Raw genomic sequence first — 15,703 nt, 5'->3', positions numbered from 1 at the left:
TCTTATCTTGGGCGTTATCCATGCGAAATTATAGCATTTTGATGAATCTAGGGTACAGTCTTTTGTAAAATATTTCCTATTCTAGTCATTTTTTAACAATTCAATCAGCAGAGACGGGGATAGTTTTGGATTATTTTAATTTATCGCTTATGAAAACCTAAGCAATTTTCAATGGGAACATACATAATAAAATCACAAAAGGCAAGATACAATACAAAGAAAACACATAACCCTTAAGACAAAAAAAAAAAAAAAAAAAAGAGCAAAAATCTGAAAACATGGTCCTGCTTAAAGCATTTTAAGCAGGGACTTGAAAGTCACTGTGCACTCCATCGAGCACAACGCCTCAGGACGTGAATTCCAAATATTAGGGGGCTGCCACCAAGAAAGCAGTGTCTCTCCAGTTTCGGATAGTCAGGCATCGCCTCCCAGATGAGACATCTAGGGGGCATCTCTGATTGCGTCGGGTTAGAAACCTTCAGCAACGCATCGTCCCAAGGCAAGGAGTCCAGCCTGAAGAGTTTGTGAACGGTAATGGCGATTTGGAAATTCGCATGAAAGTTAACGAGCAGACAATGTAATTCCAATAGGACTGGGGGCAGGGGGGATATGCACATGGGGTTCTTTCCCGATGTTAGTCTAGCAGTGGCACTTTCCAGGTGCAATAATCCAAGAGAGGCAACAAGAGGCCGGGACAACGGTCCTAAGATCACATGTATTTATGAGCTTCATGCTGTGTAATTTTGATTTTGTCCTCTCTTTGTATTTTTTTTTTTTTTAGTCCTATGTCCAGACCTTATAACTTAAGCCCTGCTCAAAGAGTGATTTGTTTTTTTTTGGGGGGGGGGGGGGGGGGGGGGGGGGCAGGGAAGGGGCAGTATTGCCTGGCAATTATTCCTGGTATTGAGTTTCAAATAAAAAAATCAGACCAGTCCAAGTCTACCGTAATTTAGTGAATAAAAACAAAAATTTGCAGCGTCATTTGCCAAAACTCCATCCAGAGACAAATATCCAGATACAGGGCAGGACCTATGATTTGAATTCAGATTTCCAATTTTCAGGCCCATCTCTAAGTAAAGAAATGCACTAGAAAATCAGAGGACAGCTCTGCCACCAGGTGCAACGTACACACCCATCCTTAAAATGATCCCGACGGCATGAAATAACTGCTTTAAAGCATTCTGTACCTGGAACATAAAATTATCCACCATAAATAGATGAAAGCACAGTGGTTATGAAGCTTAATTGCTAAAAACTGAAGTCTTTCATCGTAACATTATATTTAATCTTGAGGCACTTAAATTTTAACCTTAGCTGAAACCAGGGCATTCAAAAATAAAAAAATAAAAAATTCCATCAAAATACTCCTTTACTACCTGAAGCTATTGTCTTGATCTGGCTTTTTTTATTTCTATTAAACCGATTAAGATAATTGTAGCTGAGGTCAGCAAATTAACCTCATTATATTGTATAAGCTAGAAGTTTAATCAAAAGCAATTATGTATTATTTAGGTTTCAAACAAGAAAGTACTTAACCTTTAAAAACATAATCGTTCTGTTAGGGCAGACCCTGAAGACCGCCTGCCTTTATTTGAATGATCAAGGTAATCTTTTGTATTATTTCATGTTGACAAAATGACATTAAGAGACTCTAAAAATGTAGAATTAGAATAATTAGATTTAATCTTAGATTTGGAAGAACATTTCTCAGTGTTAACCCCTTTCCTGACTCTTCCTATGGATGAGTACTCAGTACCAGGGTTGCACCCTTCATTTCAAAACCTGGTCTCAATTCTCTGTTTGTGGGATTTGGGGAGAGGGGACGTAACCTCCAAGGTGCTCACTGTAAGGGACATTTTAAAAGCCCTACGTGCACCAAAGGCGGGATTATGCGTACAGAGGTAGGGCCGGCACGCGCCCCTCAGATTTAAAAAGCGCCGAGTATGCGTACTTTTTTTTTAACAAAATAAGGAGGGAGGGCGGGGCGTGGGCATTCCAGGAAATATGAATTAAACCAGCATGTATTTAAGCTCACTAGCAGTATCTCTACCCGGGTAACTTTACTTCGTTTATGGATGGCGTGTAACTAATAAAACAAAAAAGAAAAACAAAACAAGGCTAGAGCAAGGTTTAAGGGTTGGGGATAAAAGGGAGATTTATTAACTAGGGGGGTTAGGAAGCCCTATCCTTTAACTGGGTGAACTGGGAACAGACCGGGGAAACTGGTAATTATGTTGGTGCGTGTTTCTACCAAAATCCCCCACTTACGTGGTAAAGGTGGCATTTGTGCGCGTCCATATAAAACAGCACAATGTATGCATGTCGTGCGCACATACATACGTATGTTATAAAATGACCACATCCATTAACGCAAGCCAGCATACGCGCCTACATGTGCCCATGTGCCGGTATAAAAAAAGATATCCCCCCTGTCTATCTGGGGTATGGCAGTAAATAGTCAGGACTGTGTTACAACACAAACATTTTTACTGGGGACAAGATGGCCACTTACTGAGATCCACACAAGAGAGTCTCTCTCCTCTGTTTTCTTTCAAATTTCCTCAAGCGAAATAACCCACACCAAGCAGAAAGCCAGATTAAAGGAGAATACAAACAACTCTCCCTTACCTAGCCCGGCTCAACCGCGGATTGAAGAGTTCTTTGTGGTGATGGCAGCTTTGACTCCCATAGTGATGGCCGCCGCAACGGTAGATGCGGAGCAGAAATCTCCATTGCTGGCTAACGAGATCTAAGTCCAGAAGCGCCGGCCACATCATCTCCTCCCCGGTATAGCCCCGCAATCGCGTTGGATCAACCGGAGGAACTGCATGAAGACCCAAGCACTTCAGGTATTCGACTGGAAGAGGCAGAGCTCCTTATTCCGTGTAATACGAGAAAGGAGGGTCGCAGTTGGGGCACATACGGTACCCGTAATGGAAGACTCTGCTGCTGTTACTTTTTCCCCGGCCTTAGTAAAGGCCGTCCCTGATGGCTTGGGTGGAGTAGTGCCTGGAGGAGAGGTCATCAAGGCCCAGGTTGGTAAATTCCATCTTTTAAGACCTCCCACCCCCAATGATAATGCTGGATACTCTTTGGAACGCATTGGTTAACATGGAAGCATCAATCATACCTTAGTAGTTATGAACACTAATAAATGCCTCCAGGATAGTTCTAATAAAATATTGGTGCAAGAGTCAAGAGTCTCATTTAGATACAATGGAAAAAGATACAGCAACAATTAGGACAATCTGAAATAATTTCTTCTAAGAAGATCGAAAATATTGAGAATGGAATGCGTTCACTTAATCTGAGAGTTCTTAATTTTCCCATTGTAATGAAAATTGCTCTGATAGAATTATTGCGGAATTCCATCTCTCAGACTCTTAAGGTTCCAAGTTCATTAATGCCTGTACTAACTAAGCATACTTTTTGCCTTAAGTTCAAACTGAGGATGCTCCTAGAGATGATATACTCCTGGAATAGTCACTAGACTTAACTAATTTCCTTCAAGATTCTTTAACAATGGAGATTAAACATCAGGGAACCTTATTGGTGACTTTCACTTTTTCTGCAGATTGGATATTGCCTTGCGTTTTTTCCTGCGTAATCTATCATTGCTGTTTATGGTCAGAAGCTGTGGATGTACCCTGATTTAACCAGAGTCGCACAACTTAGCCGTAAGACGTTTCTTGCCTTGCGTCCAGAGGTTATAACTAAAGGGTTTCCATAATGTCATCTTTAAGGAGAAGCCGGCGTCAAGTGAACAACAGAGTACAGTCACAGGTTCCTAAAGGACAGGCAAGCATCAAATTCAGTGTTTACTTCAAGCTATGCCAGGTGAGCTTTAATCTCTGTCTGCCTCAGCTCCTCCAGGTCTGCCACTCTAGCCTCCAGAGAATGGACTCTTTCTCTGAAAGACAGGAGCTCTTTGCATGGGATGCATACGTACAACTTCTCACCAGCGGGTAAAAAATCATACATGTGACACGATGCAAAAGACTGGGATGGTGCCCTCTTGCTGCTGGACTGCTGCCTATTCTCAAATTTGTTCAGTTCCTAGTTAAGTTTTAGGTTGCTATGGGAGTAGGAATGTGTCTAATTAGCATCCTTTAAAATGTACTGGTGTATTCACTATATGCCTGGTAATGGCCTACTGGGGAATGGTCAAACTCTCAATAAGGTGTGGGGAGTTCATGAAGTGACGTTAAAAGGCTGATTTTTTTTTTTTTTTATTGTGAAAGTGGCACCTGCCTATAAATGAAAGGATGAGTTAGGGGTGGGTTGGGAAATAAACAGAAGTTAGTGTTTGTAACTACCTTATCGACTATTAAAAGCACAAACAATAGTTTACTTCTCCCCAATAATTAAAAAAAATAATAAATTTCCCAAGCAAAAGCTTACTGATTATTTTCAGCCACCAGCAAGGTGATCCTCTCCTCTCAGTGCTCCCACTGGATTGTGGGTTACTGAGCTCTTTCAGGAGGGTTCACTAGTTAATACACCAGTAAGGGTATCCATTCTCTGAACGAAGCCCTCCCTACTTCAAATCCCAACGCAACTAGATCTTCTAGTGAGTTTAACGCCAATTCTTGTTGCATCCCACCCGACTGGATCCTACTGACCAACACCACTACTCAGTCCTGCTGTTTAACCAACCTCTTATCCAGGTCACGTCATCTTTCCTTTGCTAGTGTTTGTCCATTTCTGATGACAGACTAATAGGGCCATAGCTCTTCACGACCTCTTTGTTCCCACGCTCGTACAGCATCAGCACAGATTCTTCTCTTCTCCAGTCTCCTGGAACCTCCCCTCTTTCCAGTGAGGACACGAGGAGCTATAGGGCCTGATTTACTACAGACCTTTCTTCTAATCAATGTCTATGGGGAGTAACACTTAGTAAACCAGACCCAGAGTGCATGCCTGCTGGAGCGCCTTCCTTATCCTAGGATGTATCCCATCAGATCCCGCTGCCTTGTCTACTTTTAATACTGATCTTCTCCACAAACGGTTGCAACCACCCAACAGACTTTTATATCCTTGCCTTTGGCCCTTCACTCTCTTTCTAAACATAAAAACCATGCAGAAGTATTTCTTCAAGATACCTGCTTTCTTCTGAGCTTCCTCTTTCCTAAACCATTTTTTGTTTAATTCTTGCTCATTACAGTTCTATATCTAAAGAAAGGTTCTTCCTTTGTCTTTGCCGATTAGGGAATAAAATCCTCCTTTTGAGCTTTTGTCTCTTTATTGTGAAAAAAAAAAAAGTGTCTACAGTTTTATCTGCAATTGTAGAATACTGACCTTTCACTTTCTAATATCAACTCAGTTACAAAACTGAAAGCTTCAACTTGTGTTTCTAGGGTCTTTTTGCTAACCCATTCCATCCATGGTTTGGGCAAGAGTCTTCACCACGGCTATCATTTTGCCCATCTCCATTTGTACAAATACAAATCAAGGTTTTATGTTTAAAATGCTACACAATCATCAATAGCATTTCCCTCTTATTTGGAGTTATTTAAGATATCTTATAGTAAGGATAATGTATACATAATATAAATACACCACATTAAGCACAGTTAAATCAAACACATAAAACAGAATATAAGAAAGCAAACTGTACAATGATCAGCACATTCAAAGATATTACAGCTATTTAAAAAAAAATTTAATCTGAATAAGCTTGAGCATATAGATAAGCTTTTAATTTCTTTCGAAATCTCCAATATTCTATTTCCATTCACAACCCTAAAGGCAATTTATCTGACTGAAAAGGACCAAAAAATGGAAAAGCTTTATATCGCGTGAACTGCAATGGAATTCCTGAGTAGATGGGGGTACACTAACTTCTGCGACTCATAGTAAGGAGGGAGCAGGGAGATACTACAAAACTATGGTACAGAAAGAAGATTGAATTGGGATCTCTGCACAATAGGTAGCCAATGAAGAACTATCATTAGGGATTTACGGTTTCATTCCAGGATAAGCTAAATATTACTTGTACCACAGCATTTTGTACTAATTGCAATGCATGCAAATATTTTGGTACCCTTACATACGAAGAGCTATAATAAAAATCAAATTCAACACTAATGCTTGTGCTACTTGTCGAAAATCCATAGGAGACAAAGTTTCATAACAGGTGGACTAAATGAAGTTTATAAAATACATTCATAATAGGACTTTTTAAAGATACTAGAGTATAGATTACAGCTCCAAGATTATAAATGTCATGAGACAATTGAAAAGTTGAACAGTACAAGAGAAATATTGTCCCGAGTACAATTAATTCAGCCTAACCAAAGAATTGTAGTTTTGTTTTCATTTAATAAAAAATGATTAGCTATAAACCAGTTTTTGATCAACATTTTTTAAAGTGTTTTCTAGGAATTCACCTGACTCTGAACTAAGGATAAAAAAACAACAAAACAAAAAAAAACTGATCCTCATCAGCATAAACTTTAAATACTAACCCCAAGGATGCCAACAATGTACCAAGAGGTTGTAAAAAAACACATTAAACAGGATGGAACAAAGTCCCACCAATTTAGACTGATTCCCAAAACACCACTTTCTGTTTTCTGCCATAAAAATAAGGATTTAAACCATTCAAGAACCACTCCACTAATTCCTGTAAAACGGAACCGTGTAATAAATAATAAATGACTAATGGTATCAAAGGCAGAGGTCCTGTCTAACTGGACTAAAATTCCAGTCTTAAATTTGTCCAGATTATAGAGTATATCAAACAAGAATATCAACAGAGTTTCTGTTCCATGCTCCAAACTGAATAAAAAATTTTTTTAAAAAAAACACCTGATGTTCCTCTAGGAAATGTTGCAATAGCACCCACTTTTCTAATATTTTCGTCATTGTGCACGGATTCAAAATAGGTCTATAATTATACATAAGTGCAGCCAATTGTGTTATATCTTTGTATACTGGACGAATGATAGCTTGTTTTATCTGAGTAGGTACAACACCCTCAGTTAAGGGCATGTTAATCATACAGACCATCTGCTCTGCAAACAAATCTAATGAATTCCTTATAAAATAAAAAGGACAAGGGTCTAACACACCCTTGGCAGATTTAATTGATGACAAAACAGAAGTAAAGTTCTCTGAAGTTAACATACAAAACGTCAACCAACATGTAGGGTAACAGCTTGGAGAGACAACAGAAGCAAAACTCCTATTCTTACTCTGTGATATCAATTGCTCTTTTACATCTTCAGTTTTAGTTGGGAAATAAAAAAGTGCCAGATCAACAGAATTTGGAACTGCAACTTGATTACTCATAGGTTTTTGCATTAAACCTTTATGAAAAAATTCTAGTGGCTCATTAACAAATCACTGAGCTCTTTGGAAAAGAATTCTTTTAGTTCAAACTAACGTTGACCTATATAGAGTTGAAACTGTTAAAGAGGCTTCCTTGCATTCTGCAGTTTGATATTTTCTTTCCTTCTTATACAAAGCTATTATGCAACGACAACAACTCTTTATTATTAAAAAAAATAAAGACTGCATAAACTTTTCTGGAGAGTGCTCAGTGCGCATGACCTAATACCACCAAAGGCATCTTCAGACACAAAATCAAAGATTTTTCCTTTTCACTGGGTCTCACTTAACACAAAAATCATCAAGATCAACAGGACGCTGTTCTGCTTTTTGTACCACTTTTTGACTCATATCACTTTTGCGAATTAAATTAAACAAGAAACTACAGTCAGACCTAGGTAAAAATAGATTTTTGGTATGCGAGACATTATCCAGTGTCGCTTGCTCTGGTACTAAAATAAATGTCTTAAGATATGTGTAGCATGCTGTGTCAATTGCTTTTGTCCTAAACACACTCACTATAGCTTCAGCTGCAGCAGATTTAAAATCCACATGCATATTAAAATCTCCAAGTATGATTAAATTTTGATATTGTAAGGACAATGAGGTAATAAAATCAATTACCACGGGTAATTACAAAAGATTTTTGGGCAGGTGACAGATATATTACAAAAAAGGTCCATACATGAACATGAATAAAATCACTACTTTGCAACTGTCACAAATTTTAGTATTGATCTTAACCACGTGGGATGACTTTTAAAAAAAAATAACCAAACACGCCTCCTCCTATTCTTTCTTTATTCTGTAATTAAAAAAAAAAACCCACTAAATCAAACTAGAGTAGCAGATTAGTGATATCAATCTTTCTCCTGCACGGACCTCATACTGAGATATGATAAAAACACACACACCCAATATTCTGAGTTTCTTCTACCGATAGTCTTGGGATAAGTTAAAAAAAAAAGCTGCCATTAGCTAACCTACTATTCTAAAAAAATGTTTTACTAAAAACGTCTTTACCCTTCCATCTCCTTACCAAGAAGGAACATCATAATCAGAGTCTTCTAACATTATTCTAATGCCAAATAATAAAAAAGCAGCAATTCTAAAAATTAAAAAAAAACAAAAGTCACTGCCCCTCTCTCAGTCCCACACAGGTATGGTAGCAACGTCAGAATAAGCGACTCGCGCGAGGCTGGCCCACTGCTTTCATTGGTTTCTTTTGGGGAAAAGTAAGGAAAATTGTCTCTCTCTGTATAGGTACAAAAACTCCCAGTAAAAGCTGGAATGGCAAACATCTGCAGAACAGGAATCTTAAAACTTGCCATAGTAAACAATGCTGTAATGTGGGTTTTTTGGGGGGTTTTTTTGTTTACCCATTTACGTATGACGGGTGTATCTTCCTTTCATGAGTGGGAAAATATGAACTCCAATATTTTTCTCGCCTTGAGCGGTCAGAGGAAGACATGCAGAAACTGAAAGTGGCCGAAAAGGGATGAATAAAGATACGCAGACATCTGCTCAAAAAAAACACATCCAAACGCGATGGACTGATGCGGTACCCAGCCCCGCACCTGTAGCAGAGGATCTGAAGGGAATTGCCTCATCCCTCCCCCGCCAGGGGAGGCCGATCCGTAGCCGACGGACTGGTGTGACTTTGGGCTGCAGGTCGCCGAAAGAATGAGTTTTGAACCGCGGCAAAGGACTGGTTGGGATTCTCAGCTCAGGTCTTTTACTGCCCAGCTGGGTGGCAGATGTGGCTGCTACAAGGAAGCAGCCCTGGGGGCAGGAAGTCTCGGTCGCCGCACAGTGGCGACACCTGGTGGCCAGATTTCAGGCCTACGCCCGCAGGATTTTGGAAGGGGCCCTGCTGCACCGTCATCTCCCGGCCAAGGACTCTCTCTCTCTCTCTCTGCAGGGACTGGACTAAAGGTTGAGAGGACGAATAGAAATAAGGGGGGAGGGGGGGAGTGGGGGCTGGAAATCCCTGAGTAGCTGTGAACGAAAGCTCATGGTGCCGACTGAGCTGGGTCAAAAAAAAAAAAAAAGAGAGAGAGAATTAGCTAAAGGAAGCATTGATTTACCAAAGGCCTCTCAGAAGTTGACTGGGTGAGTATAGCAAACAATGCTAACTTCTCCCAGTAAGCAAAAGGATCAGTTGTCTTCTGACAAGTTCTTTACCACTGCAAACAAAAAAAAAAAAAACAACCCTCCATTTAAGGGTCCTGCAGTTCTGTGCTGCTCCAGGCCTGGAGGCCAAAAACTAAAAATAAGGCTTCACAGAGCAATATGGGAAAAAAAAAATAAGAGTACAAGAAAGATTTAAGGAAGTGAAAAAGTAATGAATCAATATTGTGATATCTGTTTTAAATAAAGAGAGTCCACCTTGCAAAGGCAAAACAAAGAAATTCTTCAATGTCACCCAAATACCACAGGGTTCGGAAAATGAGCAGTTAGGGACGCTAAGAAATGAAAGGTTTTCTGAATTAATGGCTAAAAATTCTGAGAGGTGCTCCAGCATTTGAGAATACATAAAAAGCCTATAGAATCGAGGTCCCTGTCAGGACATTCTCAAAATCTGATTCAAACAAACAGAAAAAAGTTACTTACAGGTAGCTTCGGCGCTTTGAGGATAAAGGTGCATTTTGGTATGAAGCAACCTTGGTCTTTTCTTTTAGTGCTGACCCCCAATAAAGGTTCTGTTCTGAAGTTAATGAAAAATTAATGTCTCTAAACTGGTTACCCAAGCTCCAAAAAAAAAGGTGGTGATCCACTGTGAAGAAGAACCTGAGAGGCAGAATATGAGAACCTGAGAGGCAGAATGACTTATTCCTGCTTTGGTTATCTTTCGTTTACGTGAATTTGTTACTCTAGTTTTTTCCCTCTGTTAAACTGTAAACCGATCCGATATGGTAATCTACTATGAAGGTCGGTATATAAAATTGTTAAATAAATAAATAAAATAATATAAATCAAGCACACGCAAATCAAGAACGGGAGGCACAAAGACCTGCCGGAGCTGTCAATGATTTTCCGTGCAGAGGCAGAAATTTAAGGCTATACGAAATCATTTTAAAATATAATCCGGCATGATTATACCACTGCAAAAGCTTTGAAGACGACCGTAAAGTGGCAATTCCATAGCCCTAAATGATTCTTCCCATCAATGCGCTGAAAGGGAACATTTTTCTCCTGTTGCTCTTCCATCTGTCAAATGCTTACCATGCTTAAACAAAAGTTTAGTAGGGTTTTGTTTTCTCTGAAAACTATATTATTCCTCCAGTAAACTGTTCAAGCCAAAGAATTAAGAACACAGATGAAAGAGATATACCGCATGGTTGAAAATAATGTGTTTTGTGCTGCTTTTATGGTTTGCCTTTCCAACACGGTTGTGTGAATTGTCTCTATAAGCTGGATGCATGATCTTGGGATAAGGTCAGGGTAACGATTCTTCTTTTATGGATCTGTGGCAACATCAGAAGGCTCCAGGCAGCAGAAGCACCACACAAATCTCCTGGACCTCTGCCCCTTTAATTCATTGTTATATAAGCCAAAACGGCTTGTGGCGACTGCTAGAGAGAAACCAGTCAAGACTCCAATATCTTCTCCTGGGGGAATTCTGCGCACAAAAACTTAAAATTCTGCAAACTTTATATTGGTCAAAATAACACAATTTACATGACAGTCTTTAAGTAATTACATTTTAAATTAATACACAAAAAAGTTATTACAGTACTTCTAGATGCAGAATTGTAAATATTTTGAGCAGAATTTCCCTAGAAATTCACTGCAAGAGTGTCCCTTCCACTCACTCTCCCTACTCCCCTGGCCACTTTGCCCTCTCAGGCCCCAACTCCTCCACCTGCCAGTATCTCTCCCCTCCAACTCTAGGCTCAACCCCTTCCACTCTATTGCCAGTCCCAAATTTAGACCCTTTTCTCAGTACTGCCCCTCACACAGGCTCCCTCTGTCCCTCCCTCTCTCACATACATATACACACTCTCATACAGGCTCCCTCACTCTCGCACACACACATCCACTCATACAGGGCCCTCTCTCTTGCATACACACCCACACAAGCTCCCTTTCTCTCTCACACACATCCTCACACAGGCTACCTATGTCTCTCTCACACACATCCTCACACAGGCTACCTATGTCTCTCACACACACATCCTCACACAGGCTCTGTGACACATACACAATCCCGTCACACAGGCTAGCACCCTCACATACACTCAATCACTTTTTCGTACACACGAGCTCCCAATCTTTCACACACACTCCTTCACAATCTCCTCATATAGGCTCCTTCTCTTGCACCCACACAAGCATCTCTCCCCCCTCCCCCCCCCCCGCTCTCTCACCTCCCATGCTCTCTCTCCTCTCACACACACACATTCACTCTCACTGGGGCCTTCATTTTCGCCGTGAGCAGCGCATGTCCTACAGCGGCCTTCATCTTCGCATGCTCCGTTCGCAGCATGCCGGGGTCTCCTCTGCCATTTTCTGTGCAGAATTTGGCCGTTCTTCGCAGAAAATGGAAATTCTGCACTCCTCAGTAGCGCAGAATTCCCCCAGGACTAAATATCATTGCTAAGCTGACCAACAGGATTCAGCAATGACTTGCAGTAATCCTCTGAACATAAGAACTGCCACACTCATTCAGAATCTTCCGGAAGCGATGGCGAGGAGAAAGAACAGTAAACAAATTCAACGAGGCACAGGATAAACAACTAAAGGCTGGCGCATGGAAAAGGAGAAAAGGGTGCATGGAGCGGCAGCTACTACCCTCAGCAGAGGGCATGGGGATTACCATCTTTAAACCAATTAACCTCCATTCTTTTGACGCAACTGCAACATGGCAGAAGGAAAAAGGGGAATTGGATTCAGATGACACAACCAACACACTGGGCCCTGGACTTTTACAGTCCAGGATACTGATACGCAAACACAGGGCTGCTTCTACGGCCACGTCCAAAAGTAAAGCACGTTCAAGCACCATTGTCTGAATCATCGAGAAGGCCGCAACACCCCGTAAAAATGTTGCTGGCAGTAAATTTGTTACGGGTTCGACAGTTGCTTGGTTTTGAATGTAAATGTTACTACCCTTAATATAAAACTTTGGGGGTAACCCGCACGGAGCGGCAGTCACTACCATAAGAAACTTGCTGAGCAGACCGGATGGACCGTCTGGCCATTTTCCTGCCGTCATTGCTATGTCATCCTATCTCCAGCAATGGCAAACAGTTGCTTTAAGGAGGGGGCACACGTGTGGAGAGTAGTGTCCTTCCAGTCCTCAGCAGTCATCGTTTGCGAATGCACCGCAGTAGCGGGGGTAGCATTCCTGTTTACCTTTAATAACTTTCAACTTTATTGTTCGTGTTGAAAGGGAGAGAGTAAACGCCTTTAGGAAAAATAAGTTCGAGGGTTAGTTAGGTCTTGCATGAAGGACTGTTTGATCCCTGCTGTCAAACACCGTCACTGAGAACCCCCCGTAGTTCTTACATCTTTTCACCTCTCATGCTTCCGTCTCACCCCTCGGTTATCTTTTTTTCCCCCAAGCAGAAGAGTCCTAGAATGGAAACCGTTCCCTACCTCTAAATCGGTTTTATGCCCCTTCATTTATTATTTTTTCTCCGGCAGATCTGCGGCCACCACCGCACTCTGGGCCGACGCTTTTAAGAGAACGGATCCGCGACGACTCCAATTTCTCTGTCCCGCGAGGTAACAGCCAAACCGGAAGCCCGTCGTGGTGTATGAAACGCTACAGCTGGAAGGACAGCCTGGTAAGCTCACCGGCAGCCCTCGGTTTGATTTCCAGCTCATGTCGGCCGCTCACCAGGTCGGGCGTGGCTAAGGATGGCTTGGAAGTGGTGCTCACAGCCCCTGGTGGGAGGAGGAGAAGGGGGGGGGTCATGATACAACGGAAACACCTAGTGGTTGGATTTCGGGGCCCATGAGCACAGGGGTTCTGGAAGGGGCCCTGGCGCATGGCCCCCAGTTAAGGGCGGTCGCTGGAACGACTGCGCCAATTGAGTTGGGAGGGAATATAAAATGGCGGGGAGGGGGGGAACCAGAACTCAGCTAGGGGTCCCATTGAGCTCAGAAGTTCTCTGGACCAGAAGTAACCTGCAGAATCCAAACACCCCCACCCCTCACCCCAACACTTAGGTCTGTTTTTCCCGACACGTGCATTACTTGGCGCTTATCAATAACAAAACTCATCAGCAACTCTGCATCATCTTCCCACTAGGAAGTGCTAGTGCTAACCTCGCCCAACTCCCCTAGGCACAAGGAGGTGCAGAACAAGGAAGCCAGACTCTGGGAACAAAAAACTGTTAATCCTAGCACGGAGTGAATTAAAAAATATATGATTGTCCTTCATACATAGCACACAAAAACTTTACAAATATCAACATCTGTTCACCAGATTCTGCCACCCTCATCAGATTTATTTATAAACGTTTAGATTCCACAGTCCTAAAATAACCTTCAGTGGATTACAATAAATGCAAGCTACCCAGACAGGCTCCATATAGAAAATATGGAAATATAAGTACTCGTGTACATTTATAACTTTAAAAATAACAGAATATTTTACATAACAAAACAGTTTTTAACTACTCTTCTCAGGTTAGAGCATGGAAAAGGCCTGAGAAAAATAAAATGCTTTCACCTTTTTGCAAGACATCAAATAACTATTTTGAATTGCAAGCAGAAAAGAATTAACACAGATGTACCTTTCGGGCTCATGCAAGGACCGCACTCAGCCCAATGTACTGCTTGCGTGGACAGCGTGAGCCGGCACCACACTGGCTGCCCCCCCATCAGCAGTGCAGGAGCGCTCTGGCATTGCCCCTGGTAGGAATACCAGGCACCAAAGGGGGGGGGGGGGGGCACACACACAGAAGAGAATCCCCGGGCCTTGGGGAGGGTCATGCAACAGCGCAAGGTCACTTTCTCCTGTCATTTGTGACAGGCTTTCATACCAGTAATTATTACATATCACTTTCTTTACACTATAAGTGCCATACGCCATGAGCTAGACAGATAAAGCCTGGAATCCACCACAGAAATGAGCACCACCAGGTTCTGGCAGAACACCCACTTGCCTCAAGTGCGGCTTATCTAGTCTTCCACTGAGCCTGAGAAACGACTCTTGGCAATAAATCATTGGAAAGAGCAGAGACCTCACAGGGACACAAGTGAAATCTTTAAAAGCAGCAATTACAGGAGTTAGAAAAAAAAAAACACACACACACACACTTGTAATTCTGCCCACAATATTCGTTCTCTGCCCAACAACAGATGAAACACAGCCTCAGGCATCAGCTTCAAAACCAGCAAAGGAGGAAGAAGCAGTATCAGTAACTTGGAGCGAGGACTTGTTAAACACTGAGTCTGTTGTATTTGAGCCACATGACCATTACAGTTCTGTGCATTCCCATCTTCTTTACAGCTAAATTAGAGAAACTACAAGTAAACCATTGCGCCACTTGGTGGCACCAACTTTGTTTTAATCACCACATCTCAATGCATTTGTACTTGTACTGGCACCGAAGAACTTGTGTTTAGATACAGAAAGAGAGAGAGACACAGACACGAGTTCTCCGTTTTCTTGTAAATCACTGCAAGCCAGGAACGAAGAAGGAGAAAGCGTTAAATTACCTTCCACCGATTTCCCCCCCCCCTGACAACAAACGAGCTCGCCACAGAGCCAAGGCAGACAATCAAAAGCGCCACCCTCAGCACAGTAAGGAGCTGCCGACAGCAAATTGAGAGATCCCCCACGACCCCGGGAAAATAGTCATAAATAAATGCCGTCTGCTTCTCGGGAGCCAACAGAAGATAAAAAGGGCATCGGCTAAAAACAAACAAAAAAAAAGGAAGCGGTTCGCTCCCAGCAGCCCTACCTGGGTTACAGAGAGAGAGAGAGAGATGCTTCTGCTTTCTCCCCGCTTCTAAACCGAGCAAAAAAATACGCCGCCCCTTCAGAGAGATGCAATAGTAATCAGGTCGCACGTTCGGCTGCTTCTCCCCTTTCCCGCCCCCCTGCAACAAAAGGACGGGAGGGGGGGGGGTCCCACACACGCTATGCCCTCCTTTAATAACAGCAGTGCGGCCGGCAGAGTCCGCCGACTCACGCTTTGAGGTGCTTCGGTTCTCCGTGCTGCAGCCCCGGGGTGGGGGGGGGGAGCCCGGCTCTGGGGTGAGACACCGCCGCTGCCGCCCCTCTTACGGGCCGCCCGGCCCCTCCCGCCGGCCGCTACTCGCGAACAGACACCGCCCCCCTAACAATGCAGCAACTCGGCCGCCGCCACCGCCGCGCGCACTCACGCTTCCATGTCTTTCCCCCTCGGCTTCT

The 15,703-nt window shown here is 42.5% G+C and overlaps 1 protein-coding gene across 1 annotated transcript in view; it reads right to left on the bottom strand.

Annotated features, from left to right (window-relative positions):
- ADD3 (adducin 3) overlaps window positions 1–15,501 on the bottom strand; it is a 379,802-nt gene extending 364,301 nt beyond the window's left edge. Inside the window, 1 exon segment of the mRNA XM_029610347.1 lies at window positions 15,483–15,501. The gene's annotated coding sequence lies outside the window, so the exon portion shown is untranslated.
- Window positions 15,502–15,703: the final 202 nt, after the last annotated feature.

Source organism: Rhinatrema bivittatum, chromosome 7 (assembly GCF_901001135.1).
Source record: "Rhinatrema bivittatum chromosome 7, aRhiBiv1.1, whole genome shotgun sequence".
Lineage (NCBI taxonomy): Eukaryota > Metazoa > Chordata > Amphibia > Gymnophiona > Rhinatrematidae > Rhinatrema > Rhinatrema bivittatum.
The sequence above is the reverse complement of the archived record's forward strand: the minus strand, read 5'-3'. Positions and strand labels throughout refer to the sequence as shown.